This window comes from Oscarella lobularis, chromosome 5 (genome assembly GCF_947507565.1).
Source record: "Oscarella lobularis chromosome 5, ooOscLobu1.1, whole genome shotgun sequence".
NCBI classification, from domain to species: domain Eukaryota; kingdom Metazoa; phylum Porifera; class Homoscleromorpha; order Homosclerophorida; family Oscarellidae; genus Oscarella; species Oscarella lobularis.
In genome coordinates this window covers 2,397,378-2,421,622 of record NC_089179.1, presented here as the reverse complement: position 1 = coordinate 2,421,622, position 24,245 = coordinate 2,397,378, and the positions used below count along the sequence as shown (strand labels likewise).

General features: G+C 43.7%; 1 long non-coding RNA gene across 1 annotated transcript; it reads right to left on the bottom strand.

Moving 5' to 3' along the window:
• Positions 1 to 1,554: 1,554 nt before the first annotated feature.
• On the bottom strand, positions 1,555 to 2,370 carry LOC136187081 (uncharacterized). The gene is made up of 2 exons (XR_010669835.1): positions 2,013 to 2,370; positions 1,555 to 1,950 (listed from the first exon to the last, which is right to left on the bottom strand). It is a non-coding gene; the product is annotated as an uncharacterized lncRNA (long non-coding RNA).
• Between the last annotated feature and the right edge of the window lie 21,875 nt (positions 2,371 to 24,245).

Here is a 24,245-nt window from a genome sequence, read left to right as displayed (position 1 = left end):
TGCATGTTTGCTCTAGCACTTCGATTTTCTGTAGCACCTGTTGGTGAGAGAAGAAGACAGATGCCGAAAAATAACTGATTCAAGTAATTTAGTTAACGCTACTGATTTTTTCCTTTTTCTGTTTTAAAGAAAAGAGGCATAATGCGTGTAGTTGATTAAACGGATAGAATTTTTTAGAGAAGAATACAAGAGCTGGAACAAAGTGCTGTTAAGTGTAAAGGCAAATGTAAATTTTGTATAACATCTGATGAATTTTCAATTCTAATGCTCTATATTTTCTCCCTGTTAGTTCCTCAGAAGGAGATTCTTTCGTGCGAAGAAAGTATATTCAAATTAAATTAACTTGGGTAATTGTGTGAATAGTAACACAATTTAATTTAGGAGACGTAAGTATGATTGAAAAGTACACAATTATTTCAAATGCTGTATATGTTTTTAAAATGCTCTGATTGTTTTTCGAAAGACCCGAGCTTCGCAGAACCGCAGAAGGTACGCGTATTTCCTTATCTATAGCAGGTATTTGAAGTTTTTTTCATTTGGATCTTTTTGTGCACCTGAGGCGTCACGTTCATCCAAACAAGAAAAGGCACTGAAATAAGCTTCAAGTTTTGAGAAACAAGTGATGTGTACACTACCTATAATTAATTTTACCTCCATTGGCTTTAAGGCGTCTTTCAAATCACAAAACGAATACCGACATTCGGACAGTCATCGTCTCAAGCGTTCTCTGCCCTAATCTTATCAAAAGCGGATCAACTTTGCAATTTCAAAAGCTGCATCGAGGGCATCCCGGCAGTGCTTAGACTGCTTATAGTATTTCCTACAGCAAGATTCAAGGCATGGCCATAACAATGAGTCAAAATAGCTCTCCCTTCTGCTTGAATCCTTGTTGCAACGACTGTCTTGCTACCAATCATGTTGGCGGCACCATCATAACATTGCCCGCGGCATTTAGAAATTGACAAATTCATTCTCAGTTGAACGTCTTTGATTGCCTTATATGAGCTTTCCGAATCAATTTTGTGAAACGCATACAGTCCAATAACATCCTCATGATCGTCTAGCTGAGAATCTAACCATCTGATGCCAATTAAAAACGGTTTTTTGTTTGCCTTATCGGTGCATTCATTTGCCATTATAGTATAATAATCAGACACAACAATAAACAGAGAAGACTTACTTGCAATTGGGCTATCCCAAGGCATACCTTCAACTCACAAATTTCACTATAAACTGAAGCCTTTGCTGCTTTCCTAGGACAAACAGAAGAACATTCATTAGGCGAGCAGCAGCAATCGATGGGCACGGATCCCGCTGGCTTATGGCCAGCAGAACTAGCCCAAGCTGAGGGCACAGCGTGCTATCGTCAATTGACGCTTACTGCCATGGAGCTTTCTGGGATCTAATCCAGTCGCAGAGCCAACGCTCGCCAAAACCCACCCTCGAGGCCAGGCTGGATGAGGCCCATGTTTCGAGGGTGCGTCAAAGCCCCAGAAAGCACCAGGGCACAGAAGAAAAAGATTCGATTGTTAGGACACTGGTAAGATAAAACGGTCAATTAATCAAGCATAAAATTAATGTAAAGTTTTTGACAGAAAATTACACAGGAAAATATCAGAAAGCTTTTCATGTTTAAAAAAGTGACAAAAAATGCCTAAGAATGATTGCCCCAGAAGCTCCTCACCTTGTCCGGAAATCCATCTTCAGCGAAATTTTGGACCGGTTTCGAGTGTGGACATGCCGTTTTCTTCGCACAATCGAGAAGAGAGCCCTAAAACTCGCCGAAGAAGAAAAAACCAGCGACGAAGACGTCTACCAAGTGGTGGAGACGTACTTCAGAACGGACACTGACCTCTATGCAGGAGATGTCGATGATTCTGAGGTACAGTGACTCCTATCGCCGTCTTCCAGTGAGGCTCGGACTCCTATTGTGTTGTTGGCTTCTCTATCCTACCCAAGTAGTTTACTCAATTATTCACAAATAAAGCGGTTCTGCACGTACGTTACCGTACCAGCATTTGTCGAAACGACGAAGAATCATGCTTGGATCACGTGAGGCGCATAACGACGCTTCTGAATCCGTTTATAGTCCGAACTGAACGGGATAAAAAATCGACCTGTTCTGCACTCCAACGACTTATCCTGTGTCTCTGCAGCACTTACTTGTTCGGCATAGATGGCAGACAAGGCGGCGAACGAAGCACTCATCCACGACCGCAAGCTAAGGCAGCTTCGCCGAGAGATCTAACCTTTCCGCTGCGTAATTCTTTCTTTACTAGAATTATATCGTCGCGCGAAAAGCCCTCTTTACTACTAGCGGGCTCAAAAGCGTTAGAGGTAGGCCTAACGACTCTCCGCTGTATCCGTCATTTTGTGTACCCGTTGTTTACCTTTTTCGCAGTGTTTTTATGCTAGGGCGTTGCATAATTAAGCTAATTCACGTACGTAACGGGTAAGAATTCGTCTAATATTGGTAATTTATTGTAAAGTAAATTAATAAATTTTTATTTTTCTATTTTTTTTTCAGGCTTGAGTAGTATTGTATTTAATTTTTTTATTTCAGTTGACTGTTGTTCTTTATAAACTTTTGTATGACTTTTTACGTTTTTAGAATTTTTGCATGCTAAGAAGATTTGCTTTCAAATTGCATGCCAATTTCTTTTATGATAGCCCGCACATTAATTTTTCTCTTTTGCAGGCCTAAGTAATATTGTAGTTAATTTTTTATTGTAGTTGACATTTTTCATAACTTTTTACGTTTGTAGAATTTTTTGCATGCTAAGAATTTTGCTTTCAATTTGCATGCTAATTTCTTTTATCATAGCCCTTGCATTAATTTTTTTCTCTTTTGCAGGTTTAATTAAGTAATATGGCAGGTAATTTTTTCATGCAGTTGACTGTTTTTTTTACAAATTTTGCAAGCCTTTTTTAGTCTTTTTTATGCCTTTGTAAAACTTTCTAGCTTAGTTAGAATATGAAACCGTTTTTATTTTGCATGGTTTCAAATTAGGAGCGATATCTATATTATCTTTTTGCGAAACTTTTTAGTTTGGCTCTTTAATACTTCGATGCTTCTTATAATAAATTATTTTGAACCGTGTATGGCGTAAAAAACCACCATTTTAGAAGCCAATACGTCAATATCTGTTATAGGACATGTGACAAATATTAGATTAGCTTTAAATTAACACTGTTGAAAATATATAACTGACATTCGGAACAGCAAACGCTTCGCAGAATTGGTGCGCACTTGACCAGAAAATTTTCTCTCATCGCAGATGTTTCCAGCTAATTGCACAAAGCTCTTATCCGTCATTCTGTCGCTAGCGCTTTCTCCTGTCGTACGCGAATAAGTTTTGGACGTTGCAATTGACGAGCGAGGCCCGTCGCGCTTTGGCGCGTCAGCTCCACCGTCACTGGAGGTAGCATCGTTGAGCCCGTGGCTTTTCCGAGTGCTTTCGTGCTCTTTTTACGGACTTAGCTGTCTGTACCTAAAACGGCTCCGTGGCTTTCGCTGCTTTTTGCTAAACGTATTCCATCTATTGAAATCTTTGCCTTAGGCTCTCGTAATGCCTTCCATGACTCGTGGCGCCTAATTTTCTATATCCTTTACGAACATACGGCCTGTTTAGGCGATCGAACGCCACACCAACACTCCAAGCCATATTTGCTCAGCCGTTTATCTAGAGTTCCTTGATAAAATACTTAGCTATCCCTGGATGCATTTTTTTGGCAATTATTGTTTTCTAGCCAGCACTAGTTGTCATTCACCATTATGCAAGACCCATTATGCGTGTAATGGTATCTAAAATTTAGCTTGACGCCTAAAGAACATAAACGACGGCGGAGGAGATAATGAGCATGTCTGTCTTACGAGCCGACGTTTTGACTCAGAAAATTGAGAATTAAAAGTAGACGAACTTTACACTTACCGCATCATAACATCGATTCAGCGTCTCCATCCGTGAACTCATCTGCTGCTGTCTGATAACTGTATTTGATAACTGTCAGGTGGTTAGGCACGAGGCGAAACGAGTTGAGATCGTCTTCCGACGTCCATGGCTTCCATGGCAACAAACTCTTCTTACACGGGAGGCTGAGTATCTCGAGGCCCAGCGGTTCTCGCATTTCGACGACAGTGTTTGGAAGAGGGACTCAGGCCAGCTCCACTCAAGTACACTTCATCCGAGCGGCAAACTTGCGTGTTGAAAGATTTCATCGCTTTTTTCGTATGAAAAACGAAAAACGAACAGCGCCACGAGTCACGGCCTGAAGCTCCATCACCTAATGCAGCCGAATGTCTTGCAAAGATCTAAAAGCCAGAATGGCAACCGCGAGAACGGAGGTGTTTTATACGAGTGTTCGTGCTCGATAGCTACAGGTTCGCCAAGTCTGTAGTTGGCATGAGCGACTTCATTTTCGAGAAGGACCACATTCATGAATTAAAAATGATGAGCGACTGCGGAAAAAAGTTCGTTTCGCTAGATGGTCTTGGCAGCCTAGTGCGCTTACGATCAACCCCCCTGGGTGAACAGCTAAGCTTCATCTTCTGCACAATGTGTTTTTGCGCCGATTTACTTTTGAAAAATATTTTTCTTTAGACTATTCCATTGCTAAAAACATTGTAATCCCCAATCCTTCTCCGAATCTTCGCCCTCTTCGTAAGAGAAAATCCTGGCCTGGCATTGGAACGTCTACGCAAGAGCACTCAGGAGGAGCGACTCGCCCTCCGTGACGATGGCGGATGCGACGAAAAGCAAAGCAACGACAATGGCGACGAAACATGTCAACAAACGGCACGACAAACGGGATCTACGTCGAATGTGGCACGTTGGGATAGGTTTCGGAATATTCCGGATCTTTCCAAGCTGCCAAAAGCCAATGAAATCCCCTAACTCATCACCCCAACACTAATACTGACCCCAAACCTCTAACACTATCCCTCTTTCTAAACTCCTAACCATATTCCCAACACTAGCCATAGCCCTATTTTTAAGGAGACGTGCTCGGCTTTATGGGAAGGCTTAAAGGAATATTATTAGTATCAATAATACTATATTGTAGTATGTAAATATCTCTACCCTACATATTGTCAAATTCAACTGCCATTAGGATCTCCTCTACTTTTACCCTTGCTAAGGCACGCTTAGCTGGAGACAGACGATCGATGACGGCAGCCACGTGCTTGGCAAAATGACTCGACTCGTCTTCAGTAGTTTTTTCTCTACTTTTGGCATTTTCTCTAAAAGGCCAATGCGTTTGTGTTAATTAATCATTACTAATACAGGCATACCTTAAAAAATCAACGTTTCGACAAATGTTTTCTGCACAGCATCTTCCCCACTGCTTCTCTTCCGTTCCGTTTTGTTTCCGCTCTATTCTCCTGTCCTTCTAGCTCCAGTCCACTACGGTGCCATTTAATTAGTTATCTAATTGCAAGCAACTATAATACCTTTCGCTCAAACCCTTCTACCAACCCCTCTCCCCCCGATTCTCCAGCCCTCTCCTCCGCCGCCGAACCTCCGAAGTTATCAACAGATCTAAAAAATTGACGTAAGCATGCAAAAAATTAGAAAAGACGCAAGTACTTCCGGTGACGAACAGTCTCTTCAAGAAAAGACAACAGCTGATATAGTGGCCACGTCGACACGTAGGGAGGCCCTTCGTCCCCTTTTCTACGATCGCGCGTCCTTCTGAGCTCGCGAACGTACTTGTCTCGGAGCGATTTCCAGCGCCGCGAACACTCTTTCACTGACACCCCCTCCAGGAGCGTGGAAACGACACGCCATGCATTTTCTTTCGCCCTGACGTCTCGATAGACCTTGCTTTTAACCTTCCAGAGGCAGGGATAGCCTCGAACAGCTTCGATAAGACTTTCTTCGGACATGTCGTCAGTGAATACGCATGTTAATTTAATCAGGTGGCACATGTGATACAAACTGGATGCGCTGATTTGTCTTACCGCAAACTACGTCACAATGAAACGCTCACAACTGACGCTGAGATCGCTCCCGAGGCAAACGCGAGCGTCGCGACGCTCGGCGAGCGAAGCGTCGAGCGTCAGCTTCAGCGTTTACTATGAATGGTCGGACGCTGAACGCTCGACGCTCCGCTCGCCGAGCGTCGTTACTGTGAACGAGCCTTAAGATGCAACTCGAATGAAAATTCTCAAGAGAGAAGTTGTAATGTAAGAAAAGAATGTATGTTGCTGAAGTCATATATTGGAGAGTAAAAATTGTTACAAGCCACGCCCACATATCAAAAGTGGTTTGCGGCCACGCCTACATATCAAGATTGGTTTGCGTGGCATACAGAGGATAAACGACATAGGAATAAAAGTGCCATTGATTCAATGCGGAAGATTTTCAAAGAATTTGTAGTGAATGGCGCAGCACCACTGTCATTTGGCCTTCACAGGATCGTGTATGGCACAGGCGTGGTTGAATATTGTTCATTTCCCGACCTTTTACAAAGTACAGCAGTTATCACTCTCACGTGTTTCGCAAACATAGAAGAGACATTGACAAGAACGAGTCGGAAGTGCATGATGAATCAATTAGAAGTGATGAAGACCAGGATCAGGATGATTCAATAATGCCAAGCCACGCTGAAAATATTTCCAGCGAAGTTGATGCAGTCATCGAGCATGACGGTCCTGAGAAAGAAATCTTGATACGAACATGTGCGGCCAAATTTTTACTTAAATTGAAAGAAGATATGGAACTGACACAAACAGCCTGTGATCAGATTTTGCAATCAGTTGATGCTTTGTTTGCTGAAAAAATGGAAATAATACAAGGGGCTATTAGAGCAGCAAAGATCGAAAAAATTTCTACCATTACTTCTGCTGTTGCAGAAAGGAAACACCTCTTTCTGACGGATTACACACGAGATATCAGTTAAATAAATTTGTTGAAGAAAATTTCGATTTTCTGGTAAGATATACTGTACAATGCAATAAAACAATTTTTTGAGCTTCTTTTCAGCAACCAACAGAAAGCTCTTGGATCAACGTTTCTATTCACCTCTTTTGGAGCTAATCGTGTCAGAAAAAAGAAGAATAAATATTTTATGATGTTGATCTTTTATCGTCAATTGAAAAGCTTTTGCAAGTCGACTCCATTTGGGAACAGGTACAAAACTTCATCAAATTATTGACTGTTGACATTTTTTACCAACAAATAGGTAGTTCAAGGACATCAATCAACCGAAACTTTAATGAAAGATATGTGATGGCAAAAAATTGAAAGATAGCGAATTTTTTCAAAGGTATCCAAAAGCATTGCAGATAATACTTTTCTATGACGACATTGAAATTTGCAACCCACTTGGATCAAACACAAAAAAGCGTAAACTCGGTACAGTCAACCTCATGGCATTGCTAATAATGAAAACAACTTCTGCTTTAGCAATGTTCTATTATACCCTTGGAAACATCAGTCCGAAGTTCAGATCAACGACAAAAATGATACAGCTTGTGGCTGTTACAAAATATACAGTTCTCGAAGAGTATGGATTCAATGAAATTTTACAACCTTTTATGGTGTCAATACGATCGCTCGAAAGCGTATGGCAAAAGTTAGGCACACATTACAGAATTGACTATATCCTATTTATAGGTTGATGGTGTTGCTATCACAAGGAAAGGCCAGAGAGAGATAATTCGTGGCACGTTGGTCGCAATTTCGGCAGATAATCTCGCAGCTCACTCTATTGGAGGATTGAGAGCCCTTCATTCTTCAAACAGACGCTGCCGCTACTGTATGGCTACGGCGGAGGACTCCAGAATTAAGGTTAACCATGAGTAGGAGTCGAAATTGTGTCCAAACGTTTATAGCACCTTTTTCAGTTTGTCTCTGAGGACTTTGAACCAAGAACACAAATTCTACATCAACAACACTGCACCCAACTAGAAGAAAATCCGGAAACAAGAGGAGAATTGGAAATTGCAAATGGTGTTTTGGGAGATTCAATATTGAATCAATCGAAATTCTTTCACGTGACAGAGGGTCTCTGTCCTGACATTATGCACGACTTTCTTGAAGGATTCTTACAATATCAACTGAAACTTCTCCTGGAGCATCTGCATAAAAGTGGAATAATTTCAGTGAGCGATATAAACAACAAATTGCAAGCATTCAGCTATGGGTGTGGCGAAGCAAAAAACAAACCCAGTGTATTAAAGAAAAACAAAGTTCTGTCTAAAGGAAACACTTTGTCCCAATCTGGTATTCAGATATAAACAAAATTTGGTAAACACGTTAATAAATGTTTATAATAGCTGCAAAAGTGTGGTGCTTTTCTCGGCATCTTCTATTGATGATCGGAATGGTAGTTCCTGACGACAACGTTCACTATAATAATTTTTTGCTTCACCTTGACATTGTTGACATTGTCTTCTCGCCTACAGCATCAAAGGAAAAAGCAGCGTTTCTGAAGCATTTAATTCAAGAACACCACGTTGAATTTACTAGAATATACCCTGAGTCTTCAGTCACACCGAAATGCACTACAATATTCACACTCCTGAATTTATGATTTGGTAAGCTGAGTATATATGCACGTGCATGGCGTCATTAATTACAATGTCCTTCTATTTCATGTAGGATGGGTCCTTTGATCAATTTGTGGTGCATGAGATTTGAAGCCAAGCATATGTGTCAAAAGCCTCTAGCAAACGTCGCGAAAGTCGGAAACGAAGCCAATCGCTCCCAGAAAAGACATGGTCCTTCACACGCCGACAGGGATATCACCCCATGGGGCCCAGCCTACAGAAATGGTCGCCGCGACTAAGGTAAGCGTTTTTTAACTAGATCCTGTAGAGTAATATGCGCGACGACTATCGCTATCGCTGCAATGTCGTCGACAGCCCGCACGTCAACCAAATTCAAATTTCGCGGCGGAACGCGCGGGAGGGCACGTGAGACGTTTATGCGTGGGTGCACTGTATTTCTGCAAGACGGAGGATGAAATCTTTCAATGTTATGTTATAATAGGACCACGAGCCTTTGTTCGTTGCTATAGCGGTACCCCTATTCTATTCAGGCGACCCCTCTTTCCGAAACGAGAGAATCAAAGATTACTACTGTCTACATAACAATTGACGTTTACACTGTTTTCAAAGCGGCGGTTGAATACTTTGGAGAAAGTACAACTACTGCTCAATCCAACGCTTTCTTTTCTCTTTCATAAAGCCCTAAACATCTCTTAGAATCAAAATAAATAGACCAGCTATCCAATAAAGCCAGATGCATCTCTCAGAATGAAAATAAAAGGCCGAGCTATCTAATATAACTAGATGCATTACTCAGAATAAAACTAAAAAGCCCAGCTCTCTAATAAAGTTTGATGCATCCCTTAAATTCAAAGTAAATGGCGCAGCTCTTTAATTAAGCCAGATGCATCTCTTAGAATCAAAGTAAATGGGCTCAGCTCTCTAATACAGCCGTATGCGTATCTTACAATCAGAGTAAAGGGCCCAACTCTCTAATAAAGAGAGATGCATTATTCATAAATGAGCCTAGCTCTCTGATTCATCTCTTAGAATCAAAGTAAAAAGCCCAGCTCTCTAATGAAGCCAGATGCATCTCCTATGATCAAAGTAAAATGGCCGGAGAGTCACGGCTCTGTTATTAATGACTTATAGAATATTCGATGCAAATATTGCTTTTAGGAAAAACTTGATCATAATTTTTGAAAGCTTTAACTGATCTCATGTTTTCAGTACTATCATAAACAATATCTGTTTCAAAAGGCATAAAGAGATTTATAGTGAAAAACAATATAACAGATTTTAAACATGTTTTTTACATTTTTTATACAGGCAATTTATTTAATTAATTAAGATTTACTGCGATTCAAGAGTTGCGTGAAGCACCTCGTTATACCTGCTATATAGCGTTATCGGCGGTTGCATAGCGATCGAAAGCCGACATGGAGAACTGCGGTAGCGCCCGCGGCGACTCCAGATCGTCAGGACGCCAAGATAACAACGTTCGAGACATTTATTCTTCTCAAAGTGTCGTTCGCGACCAGGAGATGGCACCGGGACTACGGCGGTGACAACAACGACGAAACCTGAATTTGATGGTTGAGTTCAAATTGTGCGTTGGATATCGAACACCGACATCAACCGTTAAAAAATTTGCAATTCGTATTTCGCGTATTTATATCCGGTGGTAGCGGTTCCGCCAATCGTACAGGCTCCGGCGAAGGCAGCGACGACGGTGATTGTAGCGGGTTTGGCGGCTGGATTGACCTGACAAGAGGCGATTGGCTTTGACTATCTGTTTGCACGTTTGGTTTTCCTCTAAGTCAATCCTGAGCACGTCGAGATTTTGTGAAAGTTTTTTAGATCAGCCTTAAAACTATTAGCTATTACGAACAGTAGATGGCTATAAGTGCACTCAGGAGAGATAAAACAAAGCAGTATTGTAGCAAGATAATATTAATGGCAAAATGAAGCAAATCGACCTCCCAGCACAGGTACTTAGGCGTCTCCTCCTCGCATAAGAGACAAATTCGCTTCCCGCTGGTCAGGCCGAAACTCTGAGAAGTCGAATTCATCCAAAAGCATTCGCTTTTCTTGAGCTTTGTTCGATTTGGCTTGCTACAGAAGACATGTTAATTATTGTGGCTGGCTTGTATTTCTCTTATTACATGATGACCGTAGCTACGGTCACGTGCAATACCTGGTCAATGACGTAGTTAATTGCGCCGAGGAGCAGGTAGCGACACGCTCGTGCACGTTATGCTTTCTTTTGGTTTTTTGAAAAGCCATTCTGTATCCAGCTTGTGCTAGAGGTGCACGGGAAAGTAGGGACGAGAGCGGATGTAATAGCTGCAAAAATCGCGTTGCAATGTTTAATTAACTTTTGCGTACGTTAGAAAATTGATACAGAATGGTTTCTATAAAGTCACGTAATTAGATAGCGCGTTGCAGCCTTGATTTATCTAGGAATCTGCGCCCACGCCCTCCTCCTCTTTGCTACATCCGGGATTAGCGCAGAAGGGACTCGGGTTGTTTGCTAACGCGCTCTAAGCAAATTTTCTACGTAAAACTTAAACTTTTTGCAGAAACAAGGTAGTCTTATTAACAAGTTTGGCTTTAGGTCCTCCAAGTTCTGTCAGCCATAGCGTGCGGCTGGCCAACGGACACCGCCCGACCTTATTTGTTCTAGGCTATCCTGTTAAATCTGTGGGGCTTCTTCAAAAACGGCTTCAAAAAGTTTTCCATAAAGTCCGAGTCAAATTTTCGTGCACTCAAAACTTTTGCTGTTTCTTCTATTTGGTCAGCCGTTGACCACGATGAGCAGTGCATTCTGAGCATAGAATGAAATACTTCTACTTTTTTTCAGTGAAAATATTTAGGTGACTCTTGAATCGCTTTCCAATCTGGAATCATCGTTTCACAATGGATTAGATCGCTGATCACCGAGATGGTCGATTTGTCATAATGATGCCGCTTCTGAGTAAGAAAATAAACGCTAATCGTATCATAGAATTTTTCCACAGGTGGTAGTTGCCTCCTCTTATCACCGTCGAATAGAAAAAGAAAATCAGAGGCAGCAAGTCGTCGAGAAGATGCTTGAGCAAGGCAAAGTCGGCATCTTTACATAATTTGAACGTTTTCATCACGCCTTTTCTCACCAGAAGCCAGCCTCCCAGCGTCGAAGAGATGAGTGTGAATGTTCTTTGAAAACTGGGCTTCTTGAGAAGGATCTTCCTTTCGCCAAACAAGTATTTGTATATTTTTGTAAAAATAATATTATTTGTATGTTAGTGAGATTAATTATTACTTTCAAAGAAAGGGTGATAAAGTGAAAGAAGATTTTCGGCAGCGTTCAAGTAGATATGAAAGGGCCCAAGGACGGGAACAATGGAATGATAAAATGAAGACTCAGATCCGCTCTATAAATGATCAATAATAGTAATAGAATCATTCAATGGGTTATACCTTTGCTATTAGTTTTTTGATAGAATAAAACGTGGGCCAGTCTCCGAGTAATGGCATAACGTTGCCTTTCAGGTACTTTTCTAACGCAGGGTGCTTTGCAATGACAATGCTAAGCACTTCCCTGTAATCCTTCGCCGAATGCAATTCATGATTTATTTCTTCTAGGAGGCATACACTCTTCATCGAATCCAGGTCTCTCCGATCTGGGCTGGTGTAGCACCTTCAATAAATATTTAAGAGGTAACAAGGAGTTTTTGCTCTAGTCAGCAGATACCTCAAATTTTCTAAAGAAGAGGCAACGTCGGAAATGTCAATTCTGAGAAAATCTTCTGGAAGGCACTCCATCCACGTTTGAGTAAAAAATGACTCCAGGTTGTTTCAAAATGATCGAGAATTCTGCCAATATTTATTAACCCTCTGGCAGAAGAACTGTTTGGACGGTAGTGTATGGGCTCCAAGGGCAGAGGAATGCTTGGAACAGACGGATAGAAATCTGCCAGACACGTCGCCATGTGAATGGCTGTTGAAGTGTCTCCGGAAGTTGGCCTCGGAACGGTATGTATCGTATGGTAATCGTCAATCATTAGAAGCACCATGTGTTTTTCAGATTCAGCATTCGCAATAAGACCAGCGGCTATGACCGCATTGTTGCCACTTATTTTCTTTCTGAATCGTCGTATGGTCATGGGATGAGGGCCTAGGCCCAAGGCTCGACCGCATTCCAATGCCGCTTCAGAGCATCCGGACAAAGACAGGTGCAGTCCAGTATCGTTCACGAGCATATTGTTTCTCTACAGGGATGAAATGCGTCTAAGTTTGCAGGTATTACAAAGAGGTATATATGTATATGTAAGTAGACCCGCATGATATATAAAGTGTAATGTAATAAAAATTATTCTTACCTGATTGCAAAAATAGGCGTACCGATGTAGTTCCCCTACGACCCTTTGATTTCGCAAAGCGCTTCTTCTTTCTGCTTCTGGGTAGTCTCCCGTCAGGGCTCTTTCGATCATCCTAAATAGACCTGGGGCATTGCTCTCGGCGAACTCCTTCATCTCCTCTGCTCCGTACAGCTTGGAGCAGTTCTCTTGCAGGCTGTGCTGATAGAGCGCACGCTGGAATTGCCCCACTAGTTCAGGAAATGATTCTATATATACATTGTTGAAAGTCACGTGAGGTATATCTTTAGAATCGAAGAATACCGCTTCGATCGGCTCTCAGACGCTCAATTTCCGTTCTCAATAGCCGATTTTCGTCTTCGACATGACCGATTTTCGTCCGTGCTTCGTGAAGAGCACGCAGCGAGTCCCGATCTGCTGGTTCTGCTCGTTCGAGCGATTCTACGCAGTACGGGCAGGAGACGTTCAGGGCACGGCCGAAGGCGACCGGCGCAGCGTTCGCGATCCATTGCCATAGCGCAGCGACGTTGTTCGTCCGCTTTAGCTTCCGAGTGGCGCAAACACAGAGAAACTCGCGCAGAGAGCCGCGCTGGCGTGCTTCCCTTCCAGAATAGCTCCGAATACTTCCAAAACAGGGCGTGCTCTGTGCGAGAAGGTGTCGTGTCATGACGCCGCGATCGTAGTGGCAGAGAGACAGCGAAAACATCGAGAAAAATCGCCTCGTCGAGGAGCAAGGAGCGTAGAACTATTTCGCGCGGATTTCTACTGCTTTTCGCCGCTCTTTCTTCCCGCGAAAAGCTCGTCCGCTACTATGTTTATGCGTTTTGTGTCGAGACGAAGACGGCTGCCCAGCAGCCGTCGCGATCAGCGTCAGTTTCGATTTTTCCTCGGCGATTCTACGCGATTTGTGAAAATAGCACCCCCTATATAAAAATAGCCCCCTTCTTGTTTGAAAGATAATTCATTTGTTCGTCCTTTAGCGTGGGTTGGGTCCTTATCAGTTTAGTCGCTTCCTTATCAGAAGCAAATTCTATCAACTACCATACATTTGTAGCCCATTTCGAATTCCGATTGGGTCCCGCTCATCACGTGGTTAAACATGCGCAGTGAAAGTTAGTCCTGCCGGCTGGACCCAACTGACAGCACATGCCGCACGTGATACCGTTGGCCAATCACTGTTGAGCATTGCACAATCCTACTTCTCGCCTCTGATTTGTCAGCGTTGATCACACGATTATCGCTACGTTGCCAATCCCCCACGCCCTTTTTTACGTCCCAGCATTCCGCCTGTGACGTCGATAAGAAAATAGATGTCCCGTTCTTATGGCCGAACGACTTCATTCAGATAAGTTTGACCAGCGAGCAAACACGATTCTATGCGGTTTTTGTGCTTTCTTAGACGCCCGACTTCATACAGAAGCGAAACGGCGTCGCTTGGTCGAGGCTTCCTGAGAGAAATATCCACTAAACGTGTGAGACCCTGTTTTAGCGGCTCGAAAAGTCCGCGATAACGCTTGATGGAGGCCTGTATTCGTTCGCTCTTGCGTAGAACCGAAATACGATCACTCTTCGAGCTCGCAATAGCCGCTCGGGCGGAAGTAACAAAGACCGTTAACACGACCTCAATTTTGAAAGCGTTAGCATGTGTTTTGCAAAATGCGTTTCCCAACTCTTCCACAACGTCTTAAGGACAGGCAAATCGAAGGTCTTTCTTTTGTCCTAAAAGGACGCGATACGTTTGCTGTTCTACCAACAGGATATGGAAAGTCGCTAATTGACTATCTCCTCCCCCTTCTTAACGACGAACTGTACCCTTAGCAGTCCGGCATTCAAGCTGCGGCACTAATAATCTCCTTTAACTCAACTAATCGAATCTCAAGTTCGTTTCCTCAATGAAATTGGACTTGTCAGTGAGTTTCTCTTCTGCTGGCCACATCTTTAACATTCGCTCTGAGACATCTTTTCAAGCCCAGCAGCAATACTTTCCAGCGACGCCTGGGTCTCCCGCTTTGTGCACAAGCACCAAAGACACGGTCGACAGCCTGTAACAAGTAGAGTACGTCAGAAAGTGTTTCAATTTATAGTATATGGCTACTTTATCGCAGGCGCCGGAAATTCCATACAATCGAAACAGAAACTCGTAGTCGCCAAAAACGAAAACATCGATGCTTTTATCTCTAATGAAAAGTTACCAAAAGATCCAGGGAGCATCCGGTACAATATACCTCTAAGAGACGAAATTTCCTGTACCTGACTTCGGTATAGCCCTAATGCGACTTCCAAGTTAGTTTTCGAATCACCCGCTGCAAAGCAACAGATGGGATGCACGTTGTGAACGGAATGCACGCGAAGGGCGTTTCCCAAATGAAACGAAAACTTGAAACTTCCACCGCCGTGGTCACCTCCGATCTTCACCCAGATTTTATTGTCTGGGATACAATCATGCCAAGTCAGCTCGCCAGAACTTAAAAGGATTACTGCAGAGGTTACTACCGTTTTATTCCTCAAGATATAGTACCTATTCAATTCTTCCAACGCCGATGTGATGGCCTTTGACAAGTCATCAATGTATACAAGTGGAGCAGGCTTGAGGATGACATTACTTGCGGACTTGAAGCTGAAACCAGTCATTTCCGCTCTAATATCCTCCGGGACCAACTGTCTCATTAGCTCTCGGTCCTTCTGTTCTCCCGGGATTCTCACTCCCCAATTCGCAAGCCATCTGACAGAAGTGCGTTTAGATAGTTTAAAATACTCGCAGAGAATCGTTTTACCGACGAAGTATTCGAAGTCTCGCCCAAGGCAGGCCAAGATCGGCTTTCAGAGCAAGAGTAGTTCTGTAATCCATTTGCTGACCCGAAGAAGCTACGAATCCGGCGTCTCTGAGTAGATCTCGGCGTTCTTCCTTCGTCGTTCGATTTACTTCGTGCCGCAGTTGAGCACGAGAGCTCGCGTCGTTGACCGCACCCCACTCACGCAAGCGCGAAGTCTCTCTAATCGGGCTGTGCGATCACTTAGCGTTCGGGAAGAGGCACGATCAGAAGGAATTCTTGGACAACCCAGGTTCGCGAGATTTAATGTCTACACCAAAATGTATTACAAACGGCAAAGCTGTTTTTTAGTTTCTCTATACCTGCCCTCGATTTCCTGTTGGAAGACTAAGAACAATGTCATCTGTAGTTCCCCTCTTGTTGCTAAGCAATCGTTGAATAACGGCGCCAGCTTGCTTTTTTTGAACTGTGTCTGGTGTTGCTATGCTTGAGATGTTTTCAAGCGACCGAACCCGCCTCAGGGGTGTGACAGGCAAAAGATGAACTTGCTGACAAACATGGTCTTTCAGCGAGCCGTACGAAAACACAGCTCCGCAGCGTTTTGAACAGCGTACCTAAAGACACAATTACTTTTTTGAATCTTGCCTGGAGGTCAGCGTACTTCGAGCGAGCGCAAAGAAAAATCAACGAGCTTGTGAACGGCAGCAAACGTTCCCAGTTCGCTGAATGAGAAATGACAATTGCTGCTTCTAAAAACAGTAAAGCAGTCTCTTGCTGAGCAGGTCTAGTCCTCCCGAGTGGAGATCGCCGTATTGTTTGACGAGGCATTTCATACAAGCTGTGTGGTGGCAGCTCGCATCAATCGGCCTTTCTGTGATATCGCCGCATATAAAGCAGAGAAGCTGCTCTATAACATGCAACAAGTTGCTTTCTGTCTCAAAATATGGATACAGTTATTGGGAGAATGATGACGATTTGAATGGGGGTAGGGCTATAGAATGAAGGAAGTCCTCAAGCGCCCTGACGCTGCTTCGCTTCGGAGGACCGAGAAGCTTCTTTCTCTTCGCCGGATGTCGTCCGGGCTTCGAGAGTTGCAGTGGAGATCGCAAATATAGCACGAGCCGTCGACATGCTGAGGCCAAGAGCTGACGACGTTCTGCGTCGATCGGTACATTCGACCCGCTTCTTTTGCCACTTTGTGACGAGCAGTCACGTCAATGCAACTCTCGCACAGCTTGGACGGATGCAACTCGGAAGAGTTGTTAGCGTTGTCGATCAAAAAGGCCTCTTTGATGGCTGTCGCGCATTCAGTGCAATCCTTCGTTCTTCTCGCACGCGACGAAATCAGCTTTGAGCAAACGCGACACAGGGAAAGAAGTGTAGCAAGTGTATTAGCTCTCTGCTACGTTTCCGGTTATATCAGATGTAATATTACGTTTTTCATATGGCTTTAGCCCTTGCTTTTCAATAGACAATAATCATCAAAGAAAAGTATAATCAAGGGCAACATAGCCGCCTAACTCGGTAGTCTAATCGTATATGCAATCGTATACAGACGACGATTTACTCGTAGGCCGACACAGACGATAATTTACTCATGAGACGATACAGACGATAATGTACTCATCGGAAGTGATTCGTGAAATAGAGCAGTTCGGCCACAATTCTTCTTCAAGTCATTCAGACATGGCCGAAAATGCCGTGGCTCTTGAAGCCCTCTGCCATGTTGGTAAAGAATTTTTCTCGGCACAAACTTGACGGTAATGTGAGGCTGAGCGTGCAAGTTGATGCTGTTGGCAGTACGCCTCGTCTTGAGAAGGACAGTTTCATTCTGTGGTCCAGTCCCAAAGGAGGCTCGCGTTCTGCACCGGTTATGAAAATGAATATATCTTCCAAGGTAACGCTCATTTCTCCGCCTATGACAGAAACAACAGTGTATGAAGTTCCGCAGTGGGACTGTCGTGTAATACCGTTACCTTCTACTTCTTCTAAAAATTCCTCAAACAGCATAAATGTGTTCCTCTCGTTTCTCTAGGTTCTTTCTTCAATATTTATATCCGTGAAGACTATTCCACTTTCTCGAAATTGGGACAAAAATGTGTCTTAGCAAACACTGTTTTAGTATTCGAAGTCGCAGAAATACATATTGGCAAATTTACCTGCAGTTAGACTGATCTCCCGCCAAATGAAAAACTCTTTCATTGCATCTGGATATCTTTGTATGTAATCCAAGACTTTCAAAACTGACAGTCCCTGTCGAAGTTGATCAAGGGCGCCTTGAAGGCGACCCAAGGAGAAATGAAAAATCAACATCCGGACAAGGTCGCTTCTAGACTGCATGGTGGCGCCCGATAAAGGGCGTGAATTTCCAACCTGGCCAAAGAAATCTAGAGCAGTGTCCGTCGTCAACGTTGCCGTCAGCTGCTCATCCGACTCAGCAGATTCGATCTAAATAATTGTTTTTTATAGCTTTCACTGTGCTCCGCATTCTCACGTCATCAATAAGTTGGACGTCCTCTAAATCTGGTACATCACTCTTGGACAGCTCAATGGCGAGCACGTCTGGATTGCATATGTATTGATAGACGTACGGCGCGAAGAACGGGAACCCTTATCCTCCCTGCACCAAACTCATTGCGATGAGTGTCCCGACGTCGCCGTACCGATGATTCTACATTTGGTTACGGAAATTAAATACAATTTTCAGCTAATTAGTGTACCAAAACCAATTCCGAATTGAAAATAAGTGTCTTGTAGCGCTCGTCGCACCCAATGAATAATTCACTTGCGACGGCCTTTGCTAACAGTCGCCAGAATTCCCTTGATGGCCCCCCTGTGTCGATAGCTGATTCTTCCAAGAAGTCAATCTTTGAGGATTCTTCTCATATAAACATATTTCTTCTGTCCCAATACGTACCTTCATTTTTTTCCTGGGATCAAATTTTTTCCTCTTCAGATATCTCAAAGCGTCGGCGAGAATATTCTCGCGACGAGCACTGACAACAGCTGTGTTCGACAACATCTGCCTTTAATTTCTATAACAATTTCTTTCAGGCTTTTTCTGTTAATTTATTAACAACGCAGTGAAAAACGGTGCATGTGTACATTACTGCGTACTTGTCGACGCGGTCTTCTTCCGGCTTTGAACAACCTAGTTGTTGTGCCATCTCCAGGATAGCCTCAAAAGACGTAGTTACTATCTCCGTATAAGGTTATGGTTTCATTCTCACCATGACGTCATCTTCGCCTTTTCACAAAATACCGTTATTTTCCTTTCTCTTTTAAAATAATCTCCTAATCCTTTGTTGTAATTCTTTTGTATATTTATGTGCTGTGGGGGACTACGACGTCCATCAATGAGGCTAATTTTGATGGGATCGGTTATGCTGGGATGCTGCACGACCCATGCTACAACGTCCTACGCAGAAGGAAATACAATTTTTGCACATGAACAGTGCTGAACTATGCATGAACATACGTGGATTCGTGCCGCAAAAAGAAATGTCTTCGTCAACGTTTAAGAGTCTGGAAAACGGCATTTCACTTCCATCACAAGATCATCGTCCTCTGCCAAACGTTGAGAAATAGTCGTGGCTAGCGCTTGTCGAACAGAGCTACAGTACTGAAGAGGGCGTAACGGATATGTTGTCGTAATTATACCGCATAACCTCAATCATGGCATGTTTTTGAGAAGCCCGTCTATCCTTATCCTCGTCTGCAGCAAGACATCGAGCATAGCTCTCGTCCTGCACCCTGCGCTCTTCTCTCCACTAGAAAGCAGCGCAAAATGGCGTTACTCCGGATCATCAATACATTGGCCATACTCTGATAAGTTCGTGTCTGCTCCACAGATAGAAGAGAAAGGGGATTAGGCAACTCCCGTAGTCACGTGATACCTTTATGCGCTAGGCGTGGGACAAGAAAATGGAGGCGGTCCGCAGGGGTCTTAACGATGTTCTCGCCGCAACATTTCGTGAAGAACCTTGAAGTCGTCAAAAAGAAGCAAACTACCACGCGCGCAGAATTTTAGAAACGTCCGATAGCAACGTTCTCGCCGTTTTTGCCTCCGAACTGCTGCGTTCAATGGCCGAGTGCTTCACAAAGTGGAAGAAGTCGGTGTCGGGCTTTAGAGAAAGCGCTCACACAGTCTTCTTTTCCTTGACGCAGCGTTTCCGGGAGACGTTTCCGGTAAACAGCAAGCGCTCGCTTCGCAGTACAGCAGCTGCTACACCGTCTTTGGATTCGCCCGGTAGCGCAAGCGTTAGGCTAAAGACTAAGGTACATGCTATGCTGCAAATCGTTGTCCTTTCCGAAGACTACTGCGAGCAGTCGGTACGATCAGACGCGCTGCGCAACATAGGAATTTTACTGCTGCGAGCCGTCTCTTGTGGTCTTGGCTTCTTTTGGCAGCATTGAGCTGTACAAGTTGGCTCTGTGCGTCGTATAAGCGAAAAAGCAGCAGGAAAGATAACTCCGCGAGAGTGCAGAGGGTACGAAACAATACTAGCCTAAGCATGGCCATGAACATAATACAAAGCACCGATTTGAAACTCCCACAATCACTAACGCCGATAATAAAACGGACTCACGCGATCTGATGCAAATGAAGGTGCGTCTTCTCGTAGCAATTCGAACGAAGGGTGGTCGCATACGGGACGTGAGTGGGAGGGACTGGGACACGCTTACAGCCATACATGGTCATACGAACTGTACATGAAGGTATCACGTGATTACGGGAGTTGCCTATCCCCTTTCTCTTCTATCTATGGCTCCACTCATCCGTAACAAAACGGTTGCTTGAAGAAATGAAGTAACGGTTAGCTTTTCTTCACATTCTGCCATTCACACCCTTTACCTGTCCTCGACTTCGTCGTTGTCATTGTCAGACAGCACAATTGTTGTGGAGGAGTCATCAGCGCGATCAGCATTTGGCAATGGCGGTGTGATCCCGGATTGGTCACCATAAAATGCAATAGGAGAAAGTGAAGGTGAGGGGATTTCTCTCTCATCGACGACCTCAGCAGGCGATTTTCTGTACGATAAGTGTCAATGAAATTTAGCCTCTAAAAAGCGCCACAACTGTACTGGTTTCCTTCGCATTCATTAGTGTGTTTCCGCAGACTGGTCATTGCGACACTCTCTTTGCAGATCGAACATTCAATATGTATCTAAAGAGTGTAATTTTGGTCGTGGTTTATTAATAGGATATGCTTTGCTTAAACGAACCTCCACTGCCTGGGCAGCGACGTTCACCAAAGGCAGGTCCTGCTGTATCGGGCGAATGTAGCATTTTGCTTGACCGAGAGCTATTTTCAGCGAGTCCACTCCAGACATATAACCTAACGGATCAAATCTTTTACGACCACTGCCGGAACTTCGACACAGCTCGTAGCCGACGCCGTTTAGGGCAGGAAATTCATTGAGCACAATTTCGTGAACGTCAGTCATACTGCCGTTTAACGGTAGAGTAACCTCTTTGTGGCCCAATTCACATTCCTGAAGTACTGATGGGCTTGGAACGACAGTTGCTTGGCTGTCAGCCATGCACACAAAAACTTTCGTCCATGTTGTTGGTTTCGAGCTCGACCGTCTTTTGCTGCCTTTAGTCGAGCGTGACGCTGACCCCTCTGCAGATGGCTGGTAGCCGAAGAGACGGGCGTGTTCCTGGGAAGCAGTTGTTGCATTTGCGTGGACTCTACCTGCAAAAACCAGTTACTCTGCCGTTTACACGGAAACCATGGCAAGACGGAGAACTATCTCGAGGCTCAGAGCAAATAAATCAACGCGTGGTAGCGATGGGCCCTTTCGAAGCTAACTTGGGGCAGGTCCAGTGTGCGTCGGAACGACAGACGACGGCGTCGAAACTTCATCAGACGTGGAACGACTGGTTTCCGCCAGACGCAGTGAATTCGCTGCCTCGGAGAGCAACGCTGCTGCTTCTCTGATTTTGTCCATGGTTTACTGTACGCGTAGAGAAGATCTTTGAAAACGAACGATGTGCGCGTGCGCAAATGTAGCGTGGTCGGTATTCATTTAGCGCGCGCGACAACCAAACAATTAATGCGATCATGTGAGCTGATGAGGGTACGCGTATACATGTGTAACGCTGCTCGGGGGACGGCTTCGGATTTCTCCCTTTATTAAGGCTTGCATACGGCGGACTCACGTTCCGCTCGACGGCTATCACACGACTGTCCCTATCAAATCCAACTACCAATCATATACCGCTACCTCTACTTAATTAGACCATAGATAATATAGGGAGAGGGATTGGAAACTACCCGTAATCACGTGACTTTCTTGAAGCAAGGGTTGTTACGCGTGAGATGGATACCGTTGCCTCCGCTTTTCGAGAGGTTCTAGCCGACGACGTTGTTTCCGAAGCATCTTCGCGTATCGAGCGACTTAAGAAACATGCCGAAAAGCTCCTGTCGATTGAAGGATCCCCGAATTGGAAGCGATTTTCTTCCGCACTCGTCGAGCAATTGTCCAAGTGCATTAGCAGCTCGAAGATCAATCCGTTAGCAAGTTTAAAGGTTGAAAATGCCTACTACTCTGCCTTCTTCTCCGCTCGAACCACTGTTATTCCGCGCATTTGGGCTGAATTTTACAGCGCAGTGAAACTTCCCTTTGACGATCCTCTGCTTAGTCAGATTATAAGCCGTAAAGCGTTCAACGAATTGTTCCATCTCCATTTGAAAAGAAAATTCCGAAAGAGCCAGACAGAAGATGCCTCTGCCACAACAGTCCCATCCCAGACGCCTGAGATAACCGCTGACGAAGAAAATGTAGTCTACTACGTCGGAGGATATGTCGTTCACGCTTTAATTAGAAAATACGAGCGATTGGCAAATCAATCGGCAAACCGCTACGCCAAATATCTTAGAAGTTTTGCGTCAGATGTTTCTATACAAAATTCAGATGATCACACGTATGCGTCTTTAGATGAATTTGTTTCGCACTGGCTGCATCTTCAAGACAAAGGAGGGCTAGTGAAAGTGAATGACGAAGCATTTCGGTTGTTTCTCAGTATTGAGAATGTCGTACGGGTGGAGCTTCCTGCGAAGTTGCTTGGCAAATTCTATGAAGGCACTACTAGTTATAAGAACAAAATTTTAGACAGCGTTCTTCAAGACGGAGAGGTGATTAGGTGTTGGTTTATCCTTCTCGGTGAAGTTGCCCAGACAGAAGACGGAAAGAATCTTTTAACGGAAATTATTTCGCTTTGGATACATTCTCGTGGCCATGGCTTGACATCAAACTGGCTGGAACGACACAAAAGAGCAAAGGATTTGACTGTCAGAAAAAGTAAAGGTTTTCGTAAGTCCCTTTCGAAAACTGGACATTAGTCTAGTTGTTATAGCATTGGACCACGCAAAAATAAATACACCACCCATACACACACACACACACATGCTCCCTGCCATTTCATTATAGACGTAAACTATTCTGCACTGGTTCCTTTTCGTGACTTTCGTCGTTTGGGCAAGCGAGCATCGTCGATGACTTCGCTCTGATACTGGAGTCGCTTTCTGCTACTGTTTCCGCGTACAGGATCCTGCGCAACAGATCCTTGCAAGCGGATGGAAGTTGCGTTTTGAAGAAACTGCTCGGCAGACGGATTATCGCTGCGGCCGCCTTTCATCCGTTGCTTTCCAAAATACCCTTCTAATGGATCTTGGTTGAGATGCTCACTAAGAATGAATTTTCCTGCGGATTCCGGCAAAGCGAAATAATACCGCGCTAATGCGACAAAAGACTTCACTACAAATGTAAGAAATTATTGCAAACTTTATTATAGTTTTTGTTCCAACTAACCAGTAATTCTCCAGCCATCCAATGTTTCTTGGCTCAATCGAAGTCTATTTCTATCAGATTTCGTAAGATTTGGTATACTTTCTATCCAAGCGTCCCATTCATCAAGATATCCAAGAAAGCTTGTTTCCAACCACTAAAGAAATGTATTATTGAATTTATAATTTAATTAAACTAAGATTTCTAACTTGAAGTCTAGGGTCTTCAGCGTTTTCATATCCCCTGCAGTCTGCATTGATGCATCGGCGACTTCTGGCATTGAGGCAGTCAAACGCTTTGTTAAAAAATCGGCAAAAACGGACGGTCTCGCTAGACTCATTTATTTTGAAAAATTCGAGGCCATTAGCGACAGTTCGACTTAAAATCTGGCGAAAACAACCACTTTGTGAACTCTAAATTTTTTCTGGATTGACTCCTACCTGTGCGGCTAGATCTACTCGCATTCTTGAATACGAAGTCAATCTCACGTGTTCTAGTTTTAATTTTTTTTAACAACATAAAGCCCAGCTGGATCGGATGTCTTCTGGCAAGAATTGTACAGTGACTCAATATGTCTCCAAGTAATTGCTTCATTGTTCATCTAGTAAAGATGACTAAGTCAAGTATACGTTTTCTAAGAGTTTTAAGAAACTTACCTGCATATTACGCGATTTGCTAGACGGAAATGAGTGTGATAGGCAATTCCTGGTTGTTTTAAGTAGGTGTGGAACGTCCGCAATAAAATAGATGTTTCTTTTTTCTTTAGAGTAGGGGTTCACCGTTTGGTGGCAAAGAGATACCGATTCTGGGACACAGGAAGAATGC